The sequence below is a fragment of the Tachypleus tridentatus genome, chromosome 7 (genome assembly GCF_004210375.1).
Source record: "Tachypleus tridentatus isolate NWPU-2018 chromosome 7, ASM421037v1, whole genome shotgun sequence".
In the NCBI taxonomy this organism is placed as follows: Eukaryota; Metazoa; Arthropoda; class Merostomata; order Xiphosura; family Limulidae; genus Tachypleus; species Tachypleus tridentatus.
In genome coordinates, this window is record NC_134831.1 from 121,665,774 (window position 1) to 121,691,694 (window position 25,921).

Sequence of the window (25,921 nt, forward strand, 5' to 3'; positions counted from 1 at the left end):
ATATGGCTTTGCTATAAGAAAACACACACACATTAATTCACACTTTTTTCTAAAACGTTTATTGAAGATCTTTAAAATATATCCAAATTTAGCTTAAACATTTTCTAATAAAAATTATTGTGAGTTGTCTTTTAAAATCTTTTGATCTTGGTTTGATTTGTTTTGAATTTCGCGCAAAGCTACACGAGGGCTATCTGCGCTAAAAATCTTCGATACCAACTGCTGAAATTGTATTCATTCCTATAAATTTTCAAGTAAAAGTCTGCCTTTACTTACAAATTCTAGACAAACATTCACGTAGGATTTACTCTACTCGAAAGTTTTAGACAAATTCTCATCTGTATATCACCAGTTGTTCAGCGCTATGTCTGTGGACCTACCACACTGAAAATCGAGTTTCGATACCCGTGGTGGGCAGAGCACAGATAGCCCATTCTGTAGCTTTGTGCTTAATTCAAAACAGCTCGTCTGTAGAATATTCGAAGCCCCCACCCCCAAAAAATAAAGTTTTTGTCCACACCGGTTTTACACGAAAAGCGCACGAAGTGTTGACTTCTGGAATGTTTTATTTTTTCTAAAGGTTCGCGGGTTCGAATCCCCGTCACTGTAAATATGATTGCCTCTTCAGCCCCTATAATTCAGGCGTTATTATGTAACGATCAATCCCGTTGTTCGTTGGTGAAAGAGTAGCCCAAAAGTTGGCGGCAGGTGGTGATGACTAGTTGCTAAATTAGGGACGGCTAGCACAGATAGCCGTCGCGCAGCTTTGCGCATGAAATTCGATGAACAAACAGAAAAAAAAAAATCGATTGATATTCGATTACTGAATTAGTTAGATAGTAAGTACAGCGTGGAAAATTTTTATTTACATTTTCAACAGTTAAATAGATCTACAAGAAGTATCCTATAACAGAGAATATTAGCAAGAAAGAGAAATTTATATTCATGTATTATGAATTTATGAAGTTAAGCGGATGTTAGCTACGAATAAATTATAGTCAAAGCTTTTGTTTTCACAGGCTTTTTATAAAGGCAAAAGTAATTAGTTGTCAAGGCTAGTGAAAATGCCCAGTCTATATAACACTAAATGGGTATTATTTCTAACCGCAGGGATAAGGGCTCTCCAGAATATTTAGATAATTGTGAAAAGCCATATTATAATATGATAAAACCTATTTTTTTGTGAAACTAATTTGGCCCAACAATACAAACCTTAGAACAACGTATGGTATTTTTTAACCTAATCCACTGTAGCATGGTCTTCACTGCTTGAGAAGGGCGTCTGCTTGAAACGTCGTACAAAATAAATTACAAAAAAATTTCATTTGTACATGTCAGTTTATGCTTTATTATCGTTTATCTAAATATATATAGCCTAGCACAGCCTGGCAGTTAGGTCGCTCGGCTTGTAGTCTGCGAGACGGGGGGTTAAATGCTGTCACAGAACACGCTCGCCCTTTCTGCCATTGAGCTTTATAATATGACAGCTAATTTTATTATGCATTGGTAAAAGAGTAGCCCACACGCAGAGTGTGGGATATTGACTTAATGCTTTATGTCTAGTCTATCATTCCAAAATTAGGCAATTAACGAAAATATTCTTCGACTAGTTTGTTCACGAAATTCAATAAGCAAATAACAACATATATAAATCAAAGTTATAATCACATTTTAAAATAACTTGATCTGAAGATAATTTAAAATTAAGATTTACCTAAATAAGGTAACACAAAATCAATAGAAATACATATGTCCATGCTAGATGCATGAATAAAATTTTTCCATATGTCATTTTCACACTAAAGATGGCGTCTTTGTATCGCAGCTTTTGCTGTGTTTGAAAGACATGGCGGAGAAAAAAATGCGAAGTTAGTGGATGTAAACATATATAACATAGTTCATTTGCTATAGAATAGACATAAAACTTTAGGCAAGAAAGAAGTGAGATTTACATTGAAAGTTCCAAGACTGCAACTTAATACTACAAGTTAGTATGCTAATGTTAAAAAGTATTTATAACTTAAAATTGAATTATGCCGCTGTTAGTTTTAATAAGTTGATGTTTTTGTGTGTTCAATGATCATTTAAGGACTTATTTTGTTGACTTCTGACATATATATTGTTATAGTGAAGTTCTGCTATTATCTATAAGTTATTGTAGTCTGAACATAAGTTATGGTCAAGTAATGTAATACTAATTGCTGTCGTATTGTAGGTACGACTGGAATGGGTATTAAACATTTTAATTAAAATAAACTTATAAGTCAAAAACCACGCTTCGATCTCGGGTCATCTTCAAATTAACAAAGACGGTTTGAAGTTGTTGTGTTTAAATCAGTGTATTCCAAAAATTACCACAACACGAACTAGGCACAAGACGTTTTTATTGGTTTTACTAATTTTTAGGGAGAACTTTGGAAAGTTTTGTTTATACTAAAATATAGTTAAATATTGTTTAAAATATTGGAATATCGTTAAAAGGGAGAACACACATCTGATGAAACAATAAATTCGTAATTTTTAACTTAGGTAAAAATGCCAAAAGAGTACAATTAAGAAACTGTACTCATTACAAAGCCCATTTTTAGTTTTGCTCTGATTGAAAGTCAGTATTTACTAATAATATAAATAATATGTATATAGAAAAAGTTTGGTTGCTTTATCCTAAACATCCAGTGTTTACAATATTTCATAAAAGTGCTTTCATTATTCCTTTCTTTAAATTTAAAATGAGTAAACTTTTGTCACAATAAATGCACTCTGTTGTTGTTTTGTTCTCAAATATCAAATAAGAAAATATGCAAGAAATATTTATACTGAAACCAAAAATAAACTTCATTGTATTAAATATTATACCTAGATGTTTTGTGATTACAGAATAGTTAAATTATTTTGCTTTGAAATTTTCATAATTTCTTTAAAGTTCTAAGGTGTAATCATTTTTCCCTACAATTATGTATAACATCATCAGTATCCAAGTTTTCTTTCTTTATTTGAGTGATTAAAATCATATGTTTCTTTTCCTTATTTAAAGCCATTGGTGTAGTTAGCTATAAATTGGAGTTATGTACAGTGGAAGTACCATGCCTCCTCATTTGTGGGGGTTTAAGGGACCTTCCTTGGGAAACTTTTGAAATTTACTTAAACCTGAGATGGCATATTCTGATTACTTTTTTCCCATAAATAATCTGTAATAAGTGAACCATACATCAATACGTAATGTATTGTTAGCATTTAAATGTTGACCACTAGTATATTTTTGAAAATGTTCTTAAGACTGGATTAAGATTTATTAAAAAAATAATTAATATTTCTTTTTTAGTGTTGCACATGATCTTACATGTGTGTGCCTATTTATTCTCCTGTAAGAACATTAATATCTTTTACATCTTATAATATTTCTACTCATTTGCCAAATGGTAGCAATCATATTTTCTTTCTTGTGGTATTTAGGTCATGGAAGTACATGAAAGATGCCAAAATTTCATCTTAGTTGTACAAATAGTGTATTAAAATTTAAATGTGTTCTGCTTAAAGACTCTTGAAATAAAATATAAATTATATTTACTCAATGTGGTTTACATTTATTTAGTTTACATATCTTAAGATGAAGCCAACTTTGAAAGTATGTGAAACAACAAGATAACCAATGAAATGTATCTTTTTAAACTTTTTAGCTATTTTTTTTATTCATGTAACTTGTCCATTTTAGGAAGATTTCTTATAGATGAATCCAGATAACCTATGGGCAATAAGTGACCATTTAAACAATGAAAGATGCCCTTGCAAAACTATTCTTGTGAAATTTGAATCCACTCTTTATTTTTCAAAAACATTAGTTTTGTTGTTTAAACTCTTATAAAATGTTGAACTCTATTAATGCTGACAGCAACTATTTCTATAAATCAATTGCCCTGTTGGAAAAATGTAACTTTCATAATATTAGTATAGCCTATCTTATCCAGGTCTTATACTTGTATCATTTCATTGTATTATCTTCAATCTTTAGTGCACAGAAACCAGAACTTTTAACCTGCAGATCTTGAAATGATCTTGTAAGCTTCAATATAATAAACTCCTCTTTGTTCTCAAGAGAAACCAAGTCAAGAAATTTTAACCTATTATTGTAATATAACCCTACCATTCCTAGAATCACCCCAGTAGCCATCTTCAGAACTCTTTTTCTAATAAGTCAGTACTTTTAGTTATGGTGTTCAAACTGTGAATAATGTTTCTAGTGAGGCTTAGATATTTATGTGTTGGTTCATCAAATCTTACAATTAATATACTCATAAATACAACCTAAAATCACATAAGCTTTACTGCTAGCAACCTGTTTTGATGTCGTGAGTGACTTACCTACCAATATGTGAAAATCCTTTTGTTCAATGACACTTTTTCTCTTAAGCAGCATTGTGCAACATGAGCAGTTGATAGAAGGAAACATGATTGATAAACAAGAATGTTAATTTTAACCTTGTTAAGAAAAAAGGAAGGTTAAGGAGTGACCAGGCTCCTGGATCAGATAATATTTTTCCAAGGGATTTAAAGCCATTCCATAATATTTTTGGCAAGTCTCCAAGCAGTAGATAGGTTTTAGAGGTTTGGAAATTGGCTAATATTGTTATTCTTTGTTTTTCAGGGGAGGTTATAAAAACTGTCCAGGTAACTAACTGTATATACCTATTAATTTTATGTCAATAGTGGGAAACATTTTTGAAAATTTTGTAAAATATGCTTTGCAAAGTCATATAACAGAGTTTAAAATTTTATTGGACAGTCAGCATGGTTGTACAAGGAAAAAAAACTTGCTTTACTAATCTTTACACAGTTTTAAGAGGGATGGATAAGGATTTTCAGAAAGCATTTGACAAGGTATCACATAAATTGTTTAGGAACAAATATTAATACTGTGAGTGTAGGCAGTAAGCTGGCTTAATGGACAGTGTTGGCACATTTGATAATTTTGATTTACGTCAGTGATGTAAATAAAGGAATGGTACTAAATTTGTTAAACTTGATAATATAAAATTTTATACAAAGACTTTTTGAACCTGTGTGTCTTTCTGACATCGTGAATCAGACTTCATGATTATATTAAGTGTTATTTACTGTGAGGGGGATATTGTTATTATACAAAAGGATTTTTCCCCCAGTGGCACAGTAATATTTCTGCAGTCTTGCACTGCTAGGCCCTCCGCTACTACAGTCTACGGATTTACAACTCTAAAATCAGGGGTTTGATTCTCCTCGATAGGCTCAGCAGATAGCTTGATGTGGCTTTGCTATAAGAAAACAGACACATTGCTAAAAACTGGGTTTTGACACCCATGGTTGACTGAGCAGAGATAACCTATTATGTAGCTTTGTGTTTAATTCCAAATAATCAATACAGATGGATTTAGATCATTTCATGCGTTGGGCAGTTAACTGACAAATAGGTTTTAGTAACAATAAGTGTGGATTATTGTAGTTAAAATTATTGGTATAATTTTGATGGGAATAACCTAAACACGTTATGAAAGAAATGTATCTTTGTTTCTTGGCTAATCGGTCTCTCAAGCTATCCAAACAGTGCTCTATTGGTAGTGGTATGATAAATAGGATTTTAGATTATATTTTCAGAAATGGTGAATAGAAAACTAAAGAAGTTATCCTTTCAATGTATATGTTACTAGTTAGCCCATGTTTGGAGTGTTGTGTTTAGTCTTGGGCTCCTTAACTTGGGAATGGCATTGAATTATTGAAAGGGGGTTTATAGGAAGCCAATAAGAATGATACCTGTGATGGAAAGGATGTCATATGAGGACAGGTTAATACCTCTGAAATTTTCTTTTATAAAAATAACAATTAGAAGAAATAAGATTGAGGTGTTTAAGGTTATAAAGAAGGGATAAGATTGAGGAGTTTAAGGTTATAAAGAAGGGATAAGATTGAGGCATTTAAAGTTATAAAGAAGGGATAAGATTGAGGCATTTAAGGTTATAACGAAGGGATAAGATTGAGGAGTTTAAGGTTATAAAGAAGGGATAAGATTGAGGAGTTTAAGGTTATAAAGAAGGGATAAGATTGAGGGATTTAAGGTTATAAAGAAGGGATACGATTGAGGAGTTTAAGGTTGTAAAGAAGGGATAAGATTGAGGTGTTTAAGGTTATAAAGAAGGGATAAGATTGAGGAGTTTAAGGTTATAAGGAAGAGATAAGATTGAGGCATTTAAGGTTATAAAGAAGATAAGATGAGGCATTTAAGGTCATAAAGAAGGATAAGATTGAGGCATTAAGGTTATAAAAAGATAAAGATTAAGGCATTAAGGTTATAAAGAAGGACAAGATTGAGGCATTAGTTATAAAGAAGGATAAGATTGAGGCGCTTAAGGTCATAAAGAAGGATAAGATTGAGGCATTCGTTATAAAGTTAAGATTGAGGCATAAAAGAAGGATAAGATTGAGGCATTAAGGTTATAAAGAAGAGACAAGATTGAGGCGCCTTATAAGGTTAAAAGAAGGATAAGATTGAGGCATTCAAGCGTTAAAAAAGAGGATAAGATTGAGGCATTAAGGTCATAAAAGAAGGATGAGGCTTAAGAAAGAGGATAAGAATCGATAAAGTTAAGTAAAAGAAGGACAAGATTGAGGCGTTTAAGATTATTAAGATCGATTGAGGTTAAAAAGAAGGATAAGATTGAGGCATTAAGGTTATAAAGAAGGACAAGATTGAGGCGCTTAAGGTCAATAAAGAAGGATAAGATTGAGGCATTTAAGGTTGTAAAGAAGGATGATTGAGGCGTTAAGGTTGTAAAGAAGGGATAAGATTGAGGCGTTTAAGGTTGTAAAGAAGGGATAAGATTGAGGCGTTTAAGGTTGTAAAGAAGGGATAAGATTGAGGCGTTTAAGGTTATAAGGAAGGGATAAGATTGAGGAGTTTAAGGTTATAAAGAAGGGATAAGATTGAGGCGTTTAAGGTTATAAAGAAGGGATAAGATTGAGGAGTTTAAGGTTATAAAGAAGGGATAGGATTGAGGCATTTAAGGTTATAAAAGAAATTGTTTATGATGTTGCTTTTTTTTGTATTTATTGGTGGGAATATGGGACACAAAAACGAATATTGGTAAGGTTAAGTTAATTTTCAAGTTATGTAATTTTATTTTTCTGATGTGGTTTTTGGCCTTTGGAATGGGTCACCTTTAGTTGTAGTGGATGCAGTAAATTTCAGGGGAACTTGAAGAAAAGTTCAATATATATTTAAGTGGATAGGGCTAAATTTCATTTTGAATGTTTAAGACAACCTCAGTACACAACCAGGTTTCCTGTTGTCCTTAAATGTTATGTTAAATATTTGTCCAACTTATCAGTTGACCCAAATAATTCTTTAACACATTAACATCTTTGGTGCATCTAAAAATACTCAATAATTTGATGTTGTTAGGAAACTACTAATTATGTCTCTGTCGATATTGTTAATGTAAATAAAAACCAAAGGACCATCAATTCACTTCTGAGATATTGCACTTATAAAAAGTATGCAATTTAACTCTATTACAAACAGCCTTTTGCTTTTTCCTATTCAACCATAGCACAGGTAAAATAAATAGTTATCCCAGACTTTTCTCTTACCCTTATTAGCATGATATTCTTAGCTAATCATTTGTGTGGCTCCATGTCAAAAGTTTGAAAATCATAGTATTAAAAAGTCCACAACCTTTCCTCTTTTTGTAGCTCAGTAGTTTCTAGCTTGTGGTATGTGTACTGTGCAGGGGTATGCATGGATCTTTATTGGCAGAAACATTAGAGAGGAAATAAACCTTTGAGGATTCACATGTTGTTAACTCATCCTTGAATTATTTTTTTAAATTTAAATTTTTATGAATTAAAATTACTCAAGATTATTTCCAAACAAATTATGTGTGTCAAAGGTACATAGCTGGGTCAAAGATTAAAAAGATTGAGAACCACCAGTCCAGATAGTGAGTAATGTCTTTGAAGACTAAAAACAATTACTAAAGGAAGATTCCAAAACGTACTTGCCAACTGCTGACATTGTAGATCTTTCTCAATCTCGAGAGTTTCCACTCTTTGCTTATCTAAGCATTGAGAATGCTTGCTCTAGTGTTTTATACCCTGCTCAAATGTCCTCAGTATTCTAATTTGCAAATTTCTTCATCAATTTCAATGTACCCTCTACTTGGGTATTGTATATAAGCACTTCATCTTGATCATGATCATTTTGTCTCGGCAAAATGTTCAGCCCAAGTTTTTATCGACAGAAGTGCTATTATTATTTACTATTTAAATTGTGAGTTTGAGTGTGATATTTCTATGGTTATATCTTCATTTATATTTATACATTACTTAATTTATAATAATGTATTATAATGTATAAATAATAAATAATACTTAATAATATACATTCCCAGTGGGTTCAAATTCCCAAAGTAGTATTTCTACTAGAGAGGTCAGCTAGACCTTTTCCACCTCTGCTCGCTGGTGTTTATCAACACGAGGGGAGGGATCATTCTCAGTTGAAGCTGTCCATGATAGGATCTGTTGTGACAGGAATACATATATGCGGGATTCTGAGATGGCTTTTCCAAATGACCCAGTAATGACTGGCAAGAATTTAGACTCACTTTTTCTGGTTTCTCCTTTTACTAGGTCAGCCTTAACAAAGGATAAGTTTGGTTAACCACTTCCAGCCTCTTTTCTTCAGTTGGTTACTTGAATTTCTAAAGTTTTGGACGTCTCTGCTATTGTATTCGACTCTAGTCCTTTCTTGTTAGCAGAAAGGATGGCAAATGACTACTTTGTTTTTCCTCATATTGCTATTCACACTGGGAGATTTGCCACTCATTTACATGATTGGATAGCTATGCCTTGTCTCTAGTATTTATAAGATCAGCATACTTTGGCTTATCACTGCCAGGAGTAAGCCTATTTTGATTCTCAACAGATGTGAACCTGTTTTGGATCTGTAGGAATCTAGATTGGAACCTTTAGTCACTTTAAACAGATCACAATTTTCTTGGATTCATCTTACTCTTAAGACTGCCCTGAGGTTTATTATATTCAGTCTAACTTTTGTCTGAAACTTATAAACATTCCCCTCAGCAATGTGAAACAAGTTGGTGATTTTGCTGATGTTTACCTCAGCTAGCTTGTATTTTTCCATTCTTTCTTTGCTGTTTGTTATTGGGATTTATTGAGTGGAGATGTTTTGTTAGAAAGGGTTTGTCTGCCTGGAGAGTTACTGGAAGCTCTTTTCTATATTCCATGTTATTTCTGGAATTTAACAATCCCAAATTGATACCACCCATTTAAATTCTTCTTTATCGTCATCAGCTTCTCGTTTTTCTTGCTCTAATTTGGGAGTATCTGCCCATAGTGTTTCCTGACCCACTTCTTTGCTTACCAGGCCTATTGGTTCTCATAATAGGATCAGTCGGTATTCTCAAGGATCTTTGGCTCAGGCAGACCAATGACAACAGTGTTGGCAACTATCCTGGAGGTAGGAGACAGTGGGATTGTGAGTACTTCACTTCCTGTACATCTGTAGTTCGTCAACGAGGGGTCCATGGGTACTCCATGTTCTTGCTTCAGAATTTGTCTTTCAGTTTACATCACCTCTACCATTGTCTGTTCAATCTGTTGCCTCTTCGTATTTAACAGATCCAGAGTGAGAGAAGCTTTGTTCTCAGGCCATAAGAGAATTGTTAATCAAAATGGCAATAGAGATGGTCGATTCCATTCACCCTGGATTTTATTCCTAGTCATTTGTGGTACCCAAGAAGCCAGGAGATTGGTATCTGATCATCAATCTATCTTGACTCAACCAATTTTCATATCCTCTTTGCTTCACAGTGGAATATTTTCTTAACCTACAGTGGCACTTTGCACTTGTGCTCTGGATGATTGAGTTCAATGTTCCTGACACTTATCTCAATATTCCCGTAGCAGAATCTTCTCAGATTTATGCATAAGGGTCAGATATACAGTTCTGGGCTCTTCCTTTTGATTTTCCATCAGCACCTTATATCTTCTGCAGAATTGTTTGAGTTTTTTCTTATCACCTGTGTTCCTTGGGCCTGTGCTTACAGCATTATATGGATGACTGGCTCCATCCTATCAATTAGCAGAACAACATTCTTAGCTTCTCCCTTCAGAAGCCACAAAAGTGGACTTCCTTATCAGACTAGAGAAATCTGTTTTGTCACCAATGCAATATCTCATCTACTTAGGTGTGTTTTTTAATACTCACCTAAGTCATGCTCAACCAACCCCTATTAGGTTTCAAGTCACAGAAAGAGCTGTCAGACTTTTACTTTTGTGTCTTCTACTGCATGGATGGTTCTTTCTCTTTTGAGAATATGGGCATTCCTCAAGCCTTTCATTCCTTTGAGATAAGCACATACAAGGTCCCTTCAGTGGTCACAGTGCAACAAATGAATTATGTATTCAATCTTTTGGATCGTACTTTTTTATTATACAGAAGCAACGTTGTCAGTTGGGATTGATGGTTGAATCAGAGCAACACTAATGTTAGGGTACTCATTCTATCACCTCATTCCATGGTCTGTTTATTCACAGACACATCTCTCCAAGGGTGAAGAGCTTATCTTTACATCCAAGAATTCCAGGGTACTTGAATAGAAAACAAGTCTACCCTTAATATCATCGACATTCTCAAACTTCTTGCAGTACATTGGGCAATGATTCAAGGTGTGTTTCTCTTGAAGGGAAAAATTGTCATGATATATTTTGACAATTCCACTGTCATATCTCATATTTCTCATCAAGGAAGTGCACATCCTTGAGAGCTTTGTTTTTGTACTTTGCATTTTCTCTGCTAGGCTTTTTCCCATCAGTCAGTCTTCTAGCATGTCATGTTCTGGAAGTGATGAATTTAATTGCAGATCACTTGTCTCAATCCAACTGAATTGTTTCAATGAAAAGGATGCAACATCACAAGGTTTTTCAGTGGACATGATCTCAGTTTGGGTTTCCAAAAGTCAGTGCCTTTGTATCTTGCTGTAATTCTCAACTGTAGTTGTTTTGGTCTCCTTATCTCATCTTCAAGCATTGGCAGTAGATGCATTCAGTCAGGATTGAACAGGTTTACATTTGTATGCCTTTTCCCTGATTTGGCTATGGATCTGACTATGGTTCATTCTGCTCGCTGTTGACTTCACTTGATTGCACCGTATTTGCCAGCTCAAACATGGTTTTTGCTTTTTCAATATCTGCAGAAATGCCCACCTCTACCTCTGCCACATTGGAAGTTTTTGTTGAGACAACCTCAATCAGATTTTCTTCACACAGATGTTCAGAATCTTACTCAACATTTTTGGAAGTTAGTCAGTTCTTTGTCTGACAAAAGGATTTAACTTGAAAGATTTCTCTCTACTTAATCAAATCTCTCTGTGAGTGATGTCAAGAAAACCCACTTGCAGAGAAAAATATATTTGTAAAAATGGCTCGTTTGGGTTGAGAAAATATTTTACGTAGAGGAGCGAACAATGTTTCGACCTTCTTCGGTCATCATCAGGTTCACAAAGAAAGAAAGAGGTAACTGACCGGAAGTTGACCACATGTTTGAAAGGGGTTGTGTAACTGAGTGTCGGAATGTAGAGGGCATGCTTAAATGTTTGAAAATATAATTTTATACTATTTATTTTATTATTATTATTTATTATATATTTGTAATATAGGTATAAAGGTGTTTCTTTGTATTGGTTTATTTTGGGCTTAAGTTGTTATATAAGTAAGGCTTCTTTAATTAGTTACACAACCTCTTTCAAACATGTGGTCAGCTTCCGGTCAGTTACCTCTTTCTTTCTTTGTGAACCTAACAATGACCGAAGAAGGGGGAGAAACATTGTTCACTCCTGTACATAAAATATTTTCTCAACCCAAATGAGCCGTTTTTACATACATACAAATCTCTCTATGAGCCAACCACATGTGATGCTCTTGTGCCCTATCTCCTCACTAACAGCTGGTTTATACACTGAATAAGTGATTTCACCATATGCATGAGGTACTTATGTACAGCACCTAGATAGAGGGTTTACTGATGTTGGTGAAGAAATTTGCAAATTAGAATGTTGTGTAAAAAAACTGGAGCAAGGATTCTTACTGTTTAGAGAGGCAAAGAATGGATACCCTGGATACTGAGGAATAGTTGGTGTCAGTGGAGGTAATTAGTATTGGAAATACATTTTCAGTTCAGAAAGATGTTACCTTTCTCTTTGGTGAATCCATATTAATTTTCATTTACAATATCATATGTCATTAAATTTTATAAAGCTTCCTCTATCAGACTCTTAGAATTTCCCAACTGCAGAAATAAGAATACTTTCTGGAGCAATCATTACCATCTTTACAAATTGGAGTAATATGAGCAACTCTTTAATCTTTAAAGAACCTGTTTATTCTTAACTCACCTTTGAAAAATAAAAGAGACTTGCATACGTGACATCTGACCTCCTTTAAAATCCTGTGGAAAGTTTGTTTGGTCCTGGTGCTTTACCTGTTTTTAATCTCTGTTTTTCTTATATTACCAAAGGATTAGTGTCTTTGTAATTTAGGTAAATTGTAATATTTCTGAGAGAATCTTAAGGGTCAAGAATTTTGCTGATATGTAGTTAAGTACAATTCATTTTTGTGGACATTCACCCCTCCTCTTCAAATCCTGTAGAACAGAATAGAACAGTTAATCAATTTGAGATTTTGTTCCTAACTTATGATTTAACATAATGTTTAGGAATAATGAGGGACACATTAGTCCTTCTCAGCTGTCTGATCCTCTAACCCACATTTAAATAAATCAATTTAAAACAAATTTGAAGCCAGATGTTATAATTCATATATCTATCAAGCTTTCATTTAAACTCGCTCAAATTTACTGCCTCCACAATATCTGAAGACAACCCATTCCATATGCCAATCACCCTATTTGGAAACTAAAATTGTCTTAGCTGAAGATGGCTTCTACTTTGCCTAAGTCTATATTTGTGTCCCCTAGTTTCATAATTCTTACTCTTAAGTATGAAAAACATTGATGCATCAACGTTATCAATTCCTCTTACAACCTGAAACCCTTCAGTCACATCCCTTCAAACTCTTCTGTTTCTCAGTTTCACCTTTGATAATTCTGTTGACTGCAAGAGTACATTCTTTTCACCAATATTGGCAGATTGTGTATGAGTAACATTATAGCGAGAGTTACTCGTTCCCTGGATGTGAATAGTGTCAATTCATGATCAGTGAAAGGTTATCTTAGAATCTGAAAAGTTGCTTTCCTTACATGTATTTGTAAAAAAATGCTCATAAAAATTGCGAAATGCGAAACCTCAAGTTTGCATGTATCTCCATATGGACCCTAAAACCTTCTTGTCAAATTTGGTGAATATCCATCATCGGTGGGTGAAGACATGGCAAAAAAATGCCAATAAAAACCTCAAAATGCAAATCTGAAAATCTGTATGCATCTTCCCATTGACCCAATAAACCTCAATATCAGATTAAAAATTCCATCTATAGGGGGCAAAGTAGGGGTAAAAACCACAAGGATGTCCATAAAAACTGCAAAGTACAAACCAAAAATTTTTGTGTACCCCTGCATGGACCTAATGAACCTCTGTGACAGTTTTGATAAAGATCATTCTATATCCTGCAAAGTAGTTACATGGAAATACAAAGACAGTATTATAAAGTCAGGAAAAACATAGGTTCAAGAAGTCTTGATATAAAGTGATATAAACCTTATAACCTGAATGATTTCAAAAGGTTGACTTCTCGTCTTCAGGGACAAACTGGTCACTTTAAGACTGATATTCTGAAATTCGCTCAAACTGGTTTTGTTCCTGAAGAAGTAACAAACAGTACTGTTATATAGATTCATTACATCCATAAATAGAAAATGTAGAATTTATTAAGCAATAGTTAAACATCATTTGTAATTTATCTGTTTCTTCTATTATTTTAATGAATAATGAAAGAGCTAATTTTATGACACCCTTAAGAGAAATACCATACATTTTTTAATAGAATTAGCAACATTTTTAATAGTAAATTTCAAGTATTTTATTGAAATAAGCATATGGGTGATCAGTTCATAAAAGGAACAGAACAACCTTTGGTCATGTTTACATCGATGTGCGTACACTTCAGGTTGTTAAGTGGAGATGCTTTGCCTTACCAACTTTCTATCAGATATTCCTACTAATGTAGCCTGAAACCAGAGCTACATATTCATCAGTAGATTTAAAATGTAAATGTGTCCAGTGCTGAAAACCAAGTTGTTTTTTGTTGGTATTTGTGCACAGTAAATTCGCTATTGCACATGTGTGTAACCTTGACAAAGCAAGCTCAGTTATTAGTGATGATTTACTGAGTATTTCATGTAACTTTTAGACCAAACTCTTTATATGGTATACATGTATACTGCATGAATGAATAATAGCTAAGGTCAGTAGAAATGGAACCAATAGAATACAGGTTGAGGATATAAACTGGCTATAAACATATTTCTCAGAAGTAAAGTTTGTAACGTTAATCAGTGTACATTAAAATTGTTCTTGGTTGTTTAAAAAAGAAAATGATTTGAAGTCTGGTTAATGAAAAAAATAGTATTATAAACAAATTATTTTTTTAACTGACAAAAAATAATACTTATTTTTGGATGAAGAGGACACGAGTGTGAAATAAGATGACATATTAGGTTAATATGTTAATGTAGACATATTAGGTTAACATGTTAATGTATGGCATGTTAAAAATTATTTGAAATAAAGGGAATGAAACCATTCTAAGACAGATACTAGCTGTTGTATAAGTATGTGCTATTTTTATTTTTAACCAGTTTTTTAACACTTAACCCATATTTTATCTTTCATTAATTAATGTTACGTTATTTCATGAGACTGCAAGCTACTTTTTAAAAAAAAAATTCATAAGCATTGTGGCCATATTAAATGTTACAATGTGAAGCTAACCAATTTAGAGACTTAAAGGATAATACTATCAGTGGTCATTGTTTTTTTAATATATTTAATAGTCATTTACTATAATATGTAAAATGTTTTATTTTTGTGAATACATGGTAATTTATTAGGAATTGTTTTAACAAAAGTTGTTACGGTGTAATATTTGTTGCATCGTTTTTTACCATTATATGGTGTAGCCTAAATTTGTCTGGATGCCAATAAAAGGTAAAGTTCTGGACTGACTGTTGATGACATTATAATATTATTTAAAATATTAGTTGCCTCCCGTATTGTCAGTGTAATTGTCATTTTATTTTCTTGTTACAAAAGCTTTTCTCTTTTTCTTCCCTCCTCTACAGGCTTGAAGCCTGGAGGGTAAAGCACTTGATTCCTAATTTGAGGGTCACGGGCTTCGATCCACTTCACTAAACACTTTCACCCTTTCATCTTTGGTAGTGGTGTTATAAGTGATGGTAAACCCCACTACTTATGGGTAAAATAGTAACTCAAGTTATTGGTAAGCTGCCTTTTCTCTAGTTTATTACTGCTAAATTAAGAACAGCTAGCACAGGTAACCATATTGCAATGTAAAAGATCCAAAACAATTTTTGCCCCCTTCCCAGTGGCTTAATGACACTAAGAATTGTGGTTTGATACCTGTAGGAGAAGAGTATAGATAGACCATTGTGTAGCTGTGTTCTTAATAACAATCAAAACCAATTCAAAGGCTGTTTTATTCCATTTCTCATAATGTTATTTATTTTAAAAAATTCTCAGTGTTGTGAGTGTTAATTAAAACCATGTTTTATTGTTAGAGTTGACTGTTTTGTAATTACGTACAAGCTCCCAGGCATTTTGAATATTTTGCCGACTAAGTCAGTACTGTAGATTACTTTAAGTTCATAAATTAAATGAAGGTCAAAAGAAATTATACAGTGCCTATGTTTTTTTTCCACTAGCTACACTATACAACCACATGTTAATTTAAATTCAGAAATCTTTCAAGGTGACCCACCTTTCTGCTGGAAGAAAAACAAGTTTCATCATTCATACATAATTAAGTTCATCATGGAAGTATGTTAGTTTTAAAGTGACATTTATTGCTTAACTGTTGGTGGTTCACAAGTAGCATGAATGATGACTTTGCAAACTTTAATATATGATGAATAAGAAAGATATCTGTATAAAATGAAATGCATACATGCATTCATTAAATATTGCTATTGAGATTAAGTTGCCTGAACTCCTTGTCAAACAAGATTATTTATAATGCACCAGAAATTTTTAATGGCTAAGGAGATATTCCATGATTTGTTTGCAGAGGCTTCTATGAAAACAAAAAAGTAACAGAAAGTGGGTTTCTCAATAAATGAATGCAGAGTTTGTTTGCTTATTGCCAGTCATGGTCAAATCCTAAATTAAACATCTCACTGATGGACCTTAGCATTACTTTGACTAAAAGTGCATGAGAAAAAAGCTAGAAAATATTTGTCATACCAATATTAAAACTTAGCATTAAGACAATTTTTCAGTCTGTTTTTTCTAACTTTGAAACCATTTCAGTCACATTCACTGATTTTTTGTAAATAAATAAATACCGATGAACCATTATAATGGTTGTATTACATGTACCATTATACATCAGAAATTACGTAAATCATATTTATGCATACTTTAAAGTTGTTTGTTTACATTACAGTATCTCAGTTTGAACTTTTGTGTGGTACGAGACTCTTGTCCATAATCAGCATGCACAGACGTTTCTGGCATCATATCCACAGTAATATTTTTAGTGAACTGAAGATTAGCGTAGTAAATAATGTAACAATTTAATGTACTGATTCAACTAAACAACTTTCAGAAGAGATGTCAGATTAGGAGTGAAGTTTCGACTACAAAAATGCATCTGATGATTCTTGCACCACAGGGTGGAAACGTGGACTCAGTTTGCTGTAACAAAATGACAACTGGAAACATTTGCTGTTGTAGATGAACAGTGAAGACCAACTTTGCAGAAAGAATAACGTGAAGAAATATTTGAACATCAAAGAGAAAAAGACAAGTGCTGAACATCTATAGGAAATGGAAGATGCACTACTTTGAGCATATATATAGATCTGAGAAAAGGTTGGCAGAGATTCTGAAGAGTGAAAATGAAAGGAAGAACAGGAGACACAGGTGGAGACTTGTGGCTTGATGGTGATGGTAAATAGATCAGGGATGAATAATAAATATGCTAAGAACATTTATAAACATGAGGAAAAGTTTTTTGATGGTGGAACATGCTACATGTTTCAGTAAAGCATTGGTCAGTCTTCAGTTATGATCAGTATTAAGCAGTCCAAGGTTTGTATCATTACAAAGACAATAGGAATGAAATGTGATGTCAACAAGTGACAAGATGTAGGTAGAGGTCAGGTCTGGTTTTAAGTGTATGAATGGAGAATAGGCATTGTCAAATATAGCTAATGTGGAAAGAAATACGTCGGATGTATGTTGTGGTCGTTAATAATATAATGCAGGACCCCAAATACTTTGGGATAAAATTTTACTGTTACAGCAACCCTAAACTGAGAGAGAAATAGGCTCTTTAGAAGTTACAGAAATCAACAAAAGAAATTACCTCTCACTAAACCCCAGCAACATTAGCTCTATTTGACAAGATCTGTTCACCATTCATACACTTGACCAGACATTAACTCTACCTATATCCTGTCACATTTAAGCCCTGCTGTCTTTGTAACAGTATGCAAACTTTGGATTGATCAATACCGAGCACACCTGAACAAGATAGACTGATGTTCTATCAAAACATATTGCATGTTCCACCATCAATAAAACTTAAGCTGTTGTCTAACATATTACTATATTAACATATCCAAGTATGCTAGAAATGAGAAACTTGAATTAGAAAAGTTGATGCAAATGGTGAAGAATAGCAAGCAAGGAACCATCAGCCATCAACATTAAGAAGTGGAGAAGACTCCGTGATTGGTCGATTGTAACTAAAAGTATGCAATGTTATAAACAAAAAGCTAGAATGATTAAAATGTATTGATTCATGTGTTAGTACTCACTGTTACTGATATTTTCAACTGTAATCTGAGTAAGCTTTCATAAGGTTTGGCCTGCTTAAGAGATTTAGGTTAATTCTAAATCCATTTATCAAGTTAAAAGTTAAAAATAATAAAAGTATTCCATATATATATATATATAAACATTTTAACCAATAGTGTTAATGAAGTTAACATTAAAGTTAGAATATGACATTACTTATAAAGCACATGTAAACTAGTTTTTTTTTTCACAGATAGGTACTAATGTCCTTTGATTAGGACCAAATCTGAACTTTCCATTTTCAATAATATTACATAGAGACTTTAATTATTATACATGTCAATGTTAGAATTGTGTATTTAATGTGTTTTATATCATTTCTAACTTAACTGTTTTCTGCAATATATATAAAAACATATATAACAACTCATTATGCTTTTAAAAATAATGTGTTTTTTTGTTATTGTAGTGTTAACTTTCACTGGATTTTTAATAGAGAAAATGATTTTAATTACAAAAGATGGATGGAATTTTGGTTTAGTTTAAAAAGAAAAATGTAAGTAAAAACAACCCCTTATTGTTGTAGTTAAAGTCTTAATTAATTATTTAGTAGGACACTTCAAATTTAAAACATTCAAACAACGTGGATTACTGTGTGAAAACCTCTTGTGCATTCAGAATATAATTCAGTTATGCATATCTTTGTGATAATGGTAAAATTGATAGATGTTTCAGATGAACAAGTTTCCACGTGATGTTCAGTACACAGTTTTCTTGAAAATAATGAATACAATTAGGCTTAAACAATAGATAAAAGGAAGAAATGAAAGAATATAAAAATATTTAATATTTGAAATAACTGTTGTTGCCTATGACGTTTGTTTTATTTGAGTTGTGCTTTTCGTATTTTAAATTTGTCAGACTCTGGGTTCTTAAAATCCAGTTTTAAAAAGTTATATCTTTATTGGTTTCTATGGAAATATAAGCTACTGAATAAAAAAACATGTATTTTTTTCGTTTATTTTTTTAAGTGGCATGTTACAAATAATTCAGACATCCTATTTACAGTTACTGTAGTCTTCTCCACTTTGACATCATTCTAGGAATTAGGTCGTATATGGTGTTAATCTGAAATCGCAAGATCTCTTTTGATGATAGTAACTCACTTACAGTGTTTTCTTTATAGTATAGAATTACTTGATTACCCAAAAGTACAGTTTAGAAACTGTAAAGTTAAGTTTGATAGAACATCCACTGTAAACAGCTGTGTCTTGTTGAACCTGTTAATTCTGTGTGTGTGTGAAGGATAAAAAAAAGTTTGGAAGAACTGTGTTTTTAATATTTGACCAAATAATCGTTTATTATATATTCAGGAGAAAATCTTACTTTGTGATATTTAAATGCCAAATGTGGTTTCACGTGGCCTGTAAGAAGCCAAGTTTGAGAAGTGTTTTCATGCCTTTTTAAATTTGATAAAAAATAATACGTCATCCGCCCCTCCCCCACTTTGTTTTGAACGTTTTTCTCCTTTGTTGAACTCAATCTTATTATTTCATGTAATATTATTGGTAAGTAGTTATAAATACGGATTTATTATTTCTGCGTCTGTATTCTAGTAGGCGAACAGCTTGAAACGCGACAACGTATAATAGTGATGGTTAAATTATTTAAATAATTTTGAAATCACTTCAACCTATTGACACGTCACGTATCTGCGACCTGTAACAAGTCAATGACCTCATAAAATGGCATGACATTGCTAGAACATAGTTTCATAATTTCGTACAATATTTCAAAGAAGCCATGTATTTATGGAGTTACTGTCTCAATTGATCACGACAAAACTACGTTTGTTTGCATCGAATATTCCGCAAAGCTACACACAGGCAATCTGCGCTAGCCGCTTCTAATTATGAACTGATAGATTAAAAGGAAGACGGCTAGTCAGCAGTACCAACCGCCACCTCGTGCCCTCCTTTAATCGAATGGTGTGGTTAATCCTTATTACTCAGTCTGACAGTGCAGAGCGTAATTTTATAGCAACAGTACTCGAATATAGAACCCTCTGATTCACAGTTCAACACACCTTTCTTTAGGCTTCATTCAGAATTTCATGCAGTATTTCAAAGGATGCATCTTTAGAATTCGTGTGATATTTTAAAGAAACTTCTTGTTCGTAGGGATACATTGTAACAAATGTGGCCTAACTGCTCGTTTAAAAAAATCGTTGGTAAGTCTGTCTGTTTTGTGTTTTTAAGTGAACCATATTGTAGATTAAGCAATAAAAGAGCACTTGCGACAGGCCATATTATTGCATCAGGGACACTCGCAAACAAGTATTTTACCACATCGTGAAGACGTGGAACAGGCCTAAACTTCATATATTTTCGGGATGGAACTTGTTAGTTATTTCCGCCTCAACAAAGTGTTAATCTTTCTAAATAAATAACGTATAATAGGTTGTATAGTTATTTTTAATATGTGTGTGTGTGCATTTACCTTTTTACGAAAATTAAATAACGGTTTGACATCCTAAAGAATTGGAGCGTAACAAAGTAGTACCACCTTATCTTCGGAGATATTTTAAAACTTTTCAAACAATTAGGCCTAAAAATATAAAAACAGACAAGCAAAACTAGAATGCAGTTGTGTTGTTGGAGAGGTAAAATATACTTTAGTAAGAAAGAGAGGGGGATATTTGAAAAAAATAGAACATGCGCAGTGATGGCATACGCCGTTTATCCAAATAATGTTTGTGTTGGACAAGGCATCACTTTTGGTGTTTTACGAGTTTACAAGATTGTCCAGCCAAAGAGATAGTCGTATATGATTCTTCACTTACGTTATTTGGCCCTTACGATATTTGATTTTTGACAATTTTTAAATGACAATTTCATATAGTTTTACTCTCTTATTCCTGAGTAATATGCATCTTTTAGGTCAATTACGTGTCCATTAACACCTTATACACTTCATTGATTTATCTTCTTTATATTGTTAAATGCTACAAACCGGGTTTTGATACCCGTGGTGAGAAGAGCACAACTAGCCCATTGTGTAGCTTTGTGCTTAACTCCAAACATGGTAGTAATTTTTAACAAAGTGCAAGCCTTACAAGGGTTAAGAATTTTCCGTCTCTTCCAGCATATTCTTCTGCTTGCGAAGGTACTTAGCCATACATCTTTGGCGTAAAAAAATCACGGGCGTTTAGATTTGCAAACGTTTCACGTAGAGTTTCATTCAGAATGCAGCCTATAACACAATACACTTGCCACAACACAGTGCTGGTTAAAATATTCATTTATCTGTCTTCAGGCCCGTATTTGGAGGTGATTTAGAAACTAATTTGAATTGCTGTTATCTCATCAAAATAAAAAAAAGCTATCAGATAGTAAGATTTTAGCGCTTGTGTTTTTTATATTAAGTTAAACGCAGCCAAGCATTATTTGAGATCATGTATTAGGTTGAGGAATAATTCGTGAGCGTTTTTAAATAATTTCATTCAAGCATTACATGCAAGACTATACAATACTTCAACGCATGAACACATTACACCCAAAACATTTATTATGATACTTTATTTCATGTAATACCTAGGTATATAGTGTGCATTGTTTTAAACGAAATTGCAAGAAATTAAATGCGAAAAGCAGATGGTGTCGAAAATGCTCGATTTTGTCCACTTGACATTCCATTTAATCAGCTGAAAATGAAAGCAAATATTAAAGACATATGAAAATCAAACACACCATCTATTAGAGCAAAAAATTATCTACCAAATGACATGAAATATTTTGCGAAAGCAAAAAAATATTTTTTATATATTTTTTTAACTTGAAAAAACGCTCACGAATTATTCCTCAACCCAATACATTGTCAACTATTATCGAAGTACGTTCACATATACACAGTGCCTTACATAGACCTCATAGGGGATGTTTATTCCCATGTAGCTGTATGAAATGTACCTTTGACTGTTTTACCCCCCTTTTTTCTCTCACAACAACTGATTTTGAAACTGTCGTTCCTTATACGACTGTCATGCATCTCAGTTTCATATATTCTGGCTCTGCATGGTGAGATGATTAGGACGCTTGACTTGTAATCGGAGGGTTGTGGGTTCCAATCCCCGTCACACCAAACAAGCTCGCCCTTTCAGCCGTGGGTGCGAAATAACGTGAGGGTCAATCCCGCTATTCGTTGGTAAAAGAGTAGCCCAAGAGTTGGCGGTGGGGAGGTGATAACCAGCTGCCTCCCCTCTAATCTTACATTGCTAAATTAAGGACGGCTAGCGCAGATAACCTTCGTGTAGATTTGCGCAAAATTCCGAAAACAAACTTTACATATTCCTAGCAAGTTTCAATATCTTTCACGTACTTAAACATCATTAGCCCAAGAACATCGCTCAGTATTAATGTCTTACGTGTACTTAAATAACACTAGTGTAACTACGTTGTTTAGTGTTAATGTTTCACGCGTACTTAAATAAGTACATTGTTTTGGAATTTCGCACAAAGCTACTCGAGGGCTATCCGTGCTAGCCGTCCCTAATTTAGCAGTGTAAGACTAGAGGGAAGGCAGCTAGTCATCACCACCCACCGCCAACTCTTGGGCTACTCTTTTACCAACGAATAGTGGGATTGACCGTCACATTATAACGCCCCCACGGCTGGGAGGGCGAGCATGTTTGGCGGGCGCGAACCCGCGACCCTCGGATTACGAATCGCACGCCTTACGCGCTTGGCCATGCCAGGCCAAACAAGTACATAACCATCACTGGCCTCACTGCATATTTCATTATTGTCTTACGTGTAGTTAAACATGTACATAAACATCATTAGTTTAACTACGTTGTTCAGTATTAATATTTTACGTGTAATCGTAACTTTAAGTAACATCACATGAAATATGTAATATTTGAGTTGTTTATTGTAGTTTGCTGTAGAACGAAATTTGTCAAAGGTTTTACACTAAAGTATTATGTATAGTGCAAATGCGTATTTCCGGGAAATACAATATCTTGCTCTAAACTTAAAATCATAATTTCTGTATCAGATTGAAGAGATGGATATATTTTTAATTACTGTTATGTAATAACCAGTTGATGGAAGAGAAAGTTGAAGGATTGAACGTAAAGTTTCATTTCATATACGACATTTAGATATGACAAGCGCAGATAGCCCTCGAGAAGCTTTGCGCGAAATTCAAAACAAACAAACAGATATGACGTCATGCTGACAAGCAGTGTTTCAGACTATTCAAGGAGTCGTAGTTCTAAGTTTCAACAGGGCGGCTAAAATTTGTTTTGAATTATAAATTGTCAGCTTAAAAATTAAAAAACTTCAATATTTTATGTCAAATGAATCTTAATTTTCAATAAAATAATAGGCCTAACTTTATTAAATATATGTTAGTGATGACTTTAATTAAAATATAATGTTTGTTTAACTTTAGTTTAATTATATCATTTCTTTTATGCGATACAAATATTCAATCATATTTTCACTATAGAAAAAAAAAACATTCAAAAACGAAATACTAGAAACCACTGATAACTTACGATATGTGATGTAGTATTACTTAAATCACATAAATTAATATTTTGCATTCGGAAATTATGAGTAGGTGTCGTTGGGTCGTGATTTACATCGTTTTCTAAACAAATTATTATCCATTTGAAATAATGTATTGATTTTAAAAAGATATTTAATTTTGATTTTTCAGCTTAACGGATGCTGATAAAGACTGAAGCAGAACCTCCTACCTGTTAATTATTTCTCGAGTAAACAACTTGATTTGTAGTTATAACATTTTTCTCACCGCCAAGAATTTCTATGCTACCACGGGGGCTCGGAAAATACGAAGCCTTGCTGTTACCAGTCGGTTTTCACTTATGTAATAAGACGTTTGTCTGCCTTCACAGATATAACAGCATACACACACTTTTGTTTGCTATCTGGAACTGGTATGTTTATGATTGGATTTTACTATAAAGCCAAACTACAACAAGCAAATGGCCTGTTATTTTTGAAGATAAGGCTATAATTAGTGTATTTTGACAGGAAATTTCCGTATTATATCTTATAGTAAAAAGTACATTTACATATCACGGTTATTTTTGTAATACTTTGACAAAATACAGAGCGCGTTAAGGCGTGCGCTTCGTAATCTGAGGGTCGCGGGTTCGCGCCAAACATGCTCGCCCTCCCAGCCGTGGGGGCGTTATAATGTGACGGTCAATCCCAGTATTCGTTGGTAAAAGAGTAGCCCAAGAGTTGGCGGTGGGTGGTGATGACTAGCTGCCTACCCTCTAGTCTTACACTGCTAAATTAGGGACGGCTAGCACGGATAGCCCTCGAGTAGCTTTGTGCGAAATTCCAAAAACCAAACCGACAAAATACAGAGTGTTCGGAAAGTCACTGTGCAGTTTTGAAAGCAGCGATAACAACATTCATTCAGTCTATTTCAAGCTAGCAACTGATAGCTGTGTTTAGAAACAAAATGAAAAGGATCCAAGCCTGTATTGATGCCAACGTGGGTCACTTTCAACATTGTTTATAATTGTCATTCATATTTACCTCCTGTATTCTATACTGAAACTTGTCTGTTAATAAATATATAAGTGCACAGTGACTTTCCGAACACCCTGTAGAAGTTGTCCTGTTGACAGTGACTTTCCTAATACTCTGTAGAAGTTGTCCTGTTGTTCAAGGTCTGTAGTGGTTGACATACCACAACTTTGAATTTGAGGTTCATGGTTTGCGGGTCGTTGTTTACTAGCTGCTTTCTCTCTAATACATCAAAGTTAAGAACAACTATGTATATATAATCCTCGTGTAGCTTTTCACAAAATTACCAAACAAACTGAACGCATCTTACGTGAACCTCTCATTTCAATATCTGTAGGTAACATACGTGTCTGTAAATGTGATTAAAATGATGTTCTATTTTTGCTGTTTGTATGAAGCTGTGTATCGTGCTTTACTGGTAATTATAAAATCCTTAATATATATATATATTCATCCGTTGCCTTGGAGCTCTTTCATTTTCAATTGTCGCGTTTAATATAACACAAAATTACATCTACATGTTTTATATGTAGATGTATGTTTGTTTGGTTTACATATTCAAGGAAAGTTGTAGGAAATTGTGAATACCTGAATAATTATGTAAATAAAAGGGAAAAAGCGCAAGTTCATGTAAAAATAATGTAACCCGTTTTGAATACCATAAAACTGTTATTCGCTGATGAAAATCTATGTACAATGTGGTTGACTAGAATATGTTTTTTTTCAGAACTACGTTTAATTATTCTCTGTAAAGATTCTTGAGGACTTTGCAGTGCGTCCAATAGGAATACAAACGTTGTTAGATATCCATGGAAGACAGAACTACGTGTCGTGTCGTCACCACTCAAAACTGAGTTCTGTTGTATTGACTCCCATGTGACTTTTATTGCGTGAACACAACAGGATAGCATTTATTATTGTGCTCAAATAGCTGTGGGAGAAATATCTTGCATTTCATAGATTCTTTAGTAAGAACGAATACTCTTCAAAGCATAAAAGATTGCAACTTCGACACAGAATTGTCCTGATTCCTCAAACTCACGGAGACATTTTATTTTAGTCCTATCAAATTTTACTTAAAAGACAAACCCGTTACTATAGTATTATTGTAGCAATTTAAATACGTGTGGCATTGGCGAACTTGTTTCAAAAGCGGGAAGACGTTGCCTGGGATACGCAAGAACGTATGCACTCAAGCTAAAGAAATCATAAATATTATGAAATTCTTCGTACCTCGAATATTCAATTATAAAACCTAACGTCAGTGAAAAAGAGCGTAGTACGTGTCTCCAGTAAAAATCACGCCATTGGTAT

The 25,921-nt window shown here is 33.5% G+C and overlaps 1 protein-coding gene across 9 annotated transcripts in view; it reads left to right on the forward strand.

Annotated features, from left to right (window-relative positions):
• The first annotated feature begins 1,828 nt into the window (after positions 1-1,828).
• LOC143256506 (tetraspanin-4-like) overlaps positions 1,829-25,921 on the forward strand; it is a 44,731-nt gene continuing 20,638 nt past the window's right edge. For 2 of the 9 annotated variants that reach the window (XM_076513816.1, XM_076513831.1), the window contains exon 1: positions 1,829-1,987. The gene's annotated coding sequence lies outside the window, so the exon portion shown is untranslated. The other 7 variants (XM_076513820.1, XM_076513821.1, XM_076513819.1 and 4 more) reach the window with 7 other exon arrangements.